At 42.6% G+C, this 2,826-nt stretch overlaps 1 non-coding gene across 1 annotated transcript; it reads right to left on the reverse strand.

Annotated features, from left to right (window-relative positions):
- Window positions 1-2,451: 2,451 nt before the first annotated feature.
- TRNAS-AGA (transfer RNA serine (anticodon AGA)) lies at window positions 2,452-2,523 on the reverse strand. The gene has a single exon. It is a non-coding gene; the product is annotated as a tRNA-Ser (tRNA).
- Between the last annotated feature and the right edge of the window lie 303 nt (window positions 2,524-2,826).

The following is a 2,826-nucleotide window of genomic DNA, read 5'->3' on the forward strand; positions in this document are numbered from 1 at the left end:
TTAATTTTATGATTTAGACTAATTACTGAGCAACTAAAGTTCCAGGTATAAAGAATTAGCTGAGCATGAGGCTCTACTCATACAAATACAGTTACACTGAAGGTGGTGTAGATTATACAATAGCACTTATTATTTCCTCATATGCCAAATTGCAAAAACTTTGTAAATAGACACTTTATAAAATGTCTATCCTGCCCTACAATGGCTTTGTATTTTCCTACACAATTTGACAGAACATGTGTTATCTAAATACCACTGTCTATTTGGAAATGAACTCATGGCTCACCTGTCGCTTCTCTACGTTTTCCTTATGCTATTGCAGATCTGTAATTGCAGAGACGGGCACGCTCCTGGGCAATGCTGAGATTTACCTGGGCGGGTGCATTGGTCAGGGTGCCTTCAGCTTCAAGAGCTAGAAATACCTCACAAAGGAGTCTCTATTGAATCGCTTCTTTCTTTAACCATTCAGCAGATATTGATGGAGCACCTACTACATGGCAAAAATGATGACGCCGTGGTGAACAGACAATCTCCTGTTTGTGATGCTCAAGAATGAGCTTGCTTCAGGCACAATTGTTTTCGGAGGCTCAAAAAATGGCATGAAACCTCTCTCCACATGCCGTTTACCTTTTTGACTATTTCAGCTTCTGTGCTCATTGGCCTTATTCTCATCTGTCATGCAAAGACTCCCTCCAAGTTGTGAGAAACAAACCCCTGCTCCTGGCAGCCTCCCTCCCAAAAGGAAGAGGACCGCTCACATCCCAGCATCCCTCTCTCAGGCTTAATGAAGGATTCTGCCTTGGTATAGTCCTTCATGTGCCTGGCCCTTAAACCCAGGGCAGGGGCAGGGGCAGGGATACTGTGATTGGCTGGATCAGGCCAACTCCTGCGGTCATGGTATGGGCAGCGGCCACACAGGACCATGTTGGGGTGGTGTGGGGTCATTCCCCAACCCAAAGAAGGATTTTAGGCCCCAAACAAAGCCATCTGCCATACCATATGTGACACTTTAGGGAGTATAACATTTGAGAAATGTGAACATTTTCCTGTTAAACTAATCTAGCTGGATGTTAGATTATCAAAACATTGTTTTTAAAGTGACAGCAATTCAGTACTTCTGTGAAATAATTTGAGATCAATCGGGGACATGTGAATTCCTTACTTATTTTGAGGTAGCCTTCACAGAAAGCTTAGCAAAAGACTACAGGATAAAATGGCAGTCCTTTTCTGATGGTGGATGACAGACAGCACTTGACTGTGGGGTCAAAGGTCAGATGAACACTCAAAATAAATAGAAAACACTAGAAGAAAGGGGAAGGGTGAATCATCTTTCTTTAGAGGTCATTCTTGAAAAGTCCCAGAATTTTAGAATTGAGTGACAGTACAGAGAATGGTGGTGAGAAAGAAAAAAATTATTTTGTGACGTAGATAACTAATTCAGTAGCTGCAACTTCAGAGGTATCAGGCTGGGAGTATAAGAGAAGAAGAAGGAGAGTGTAGGAGGAGAAACAAAACAGAATTGTCAGTGAGAATTTCAGAAAAAAAATAATGCATAGGAAGGGGAAGGGAATAAGAACACAAGGCAGGGTTAGTATCAGAGCTACTAATTATTGATTGCTTACTCATGCCGAGAAATATTCTCTGTGTTTTCATGAACTATTGTATTTATACTTCATAACAATCTTCTGGTTTAGAGAGAGGAAACTGAGGTTGAGAGAGGTGACAACACTTGTCCTCATCACACAGCTAGTAGCATTAGAGCCGAGATCGGTAGGCGGGCAGACTAAATCCAGTGTTCTCACTCACAGTCACATTAAAATGAGAGAGAATTCATAGAAGAATGGCTAGAGGAAAAGAACATGGCCTACAAGGTTTTATTCTTAAGGTCAAAGATGTCTTTTAATGTGGCAATGACTGTGTCCAACCAAACGGGGGGGGGAGGCAGGTTATAAGACTGTGGAAACTTGCATTGTTATAAAAATGATAAAAGATACCAACCTGCTTAGGGTCAGATGATGACTCAGTTATTCTAACTAAAGAGGAACATTAGTGGTCGATGTGAAAACTATATAATTTGCTTACAACATACAGAATTTTTTTAATGATTTTGTGGTGGTGTTTTTTTTTTGTTGTTTTTTTTTTTTTCATTTTTCTGAAGCTGGAAACAGGGAGAGACAGTCAGACAGACTCCCGCATGCGCCCGACCGGGATCCACCTGGCACGCCCACCAGGGGCGGTGCTCTGCCCCCCAGGGGGCGATGCTCTGCCCATCCTGGGCGTCGCCATATTGCGACCAGAGCCACTCTAGCGCCTGAGGCAGAGGCCACAGAGCCATGCCCAGCGCCCGGGCCATCTTTGCTCCAATGGAGCCTTGGCTGCGGGAGGGGAAGAGAGAGACAGAGAGGAAAGCGCGGCGGAGGGGTGGAGAAGCAAATGGGCGCTTCTCCTATGTGCCCTGGCCGGGAATCGAACCCGGGTCCTCCGCACTCTAGGCCGACGCTCTACCGCTGAGCCAACCAGGGCGTGGTGGTGTTTTTAATGGTATTATTTAGAAAACTTGATTATAATTCATCAAGAGTATCTCTTGTGTTATTCCAAAAGATAATTCTTAAAACAAAAATAAAAATTTACAAAGAAAATATGCAATTATAGGATGTTAAAGATATATTGTTTATATCAAAAATATCTAAATCCTCATGAATCTTATATGTAAACTGTATTTATGACTTGTAAATATTTGTTAAACCCGTACAGTGTCCTTTGTACTGCACTGAGTACTGTAGGACCAATCATGACTAAAAAAGCCTGGTGTCTGACCTCATGATG

Source organism: Saccopteryx bilineata, chromosome 1 (genome assembly GCF_036850765.1).
Source record: "Saccopteryx bilineata isolate mSacBil1 chromosome 1, mSacBil1_pri_phased_curated, whole genome shotgun sequence".
In the NCBI taxonomy this organism is placed as follows: domain Eukaryota; kingdom Metazoa; phylum Chordata; class Mammalia; order Chiroptera; family Emballonuridae; genus Saccopteryx; species Saccopteryx bilineata.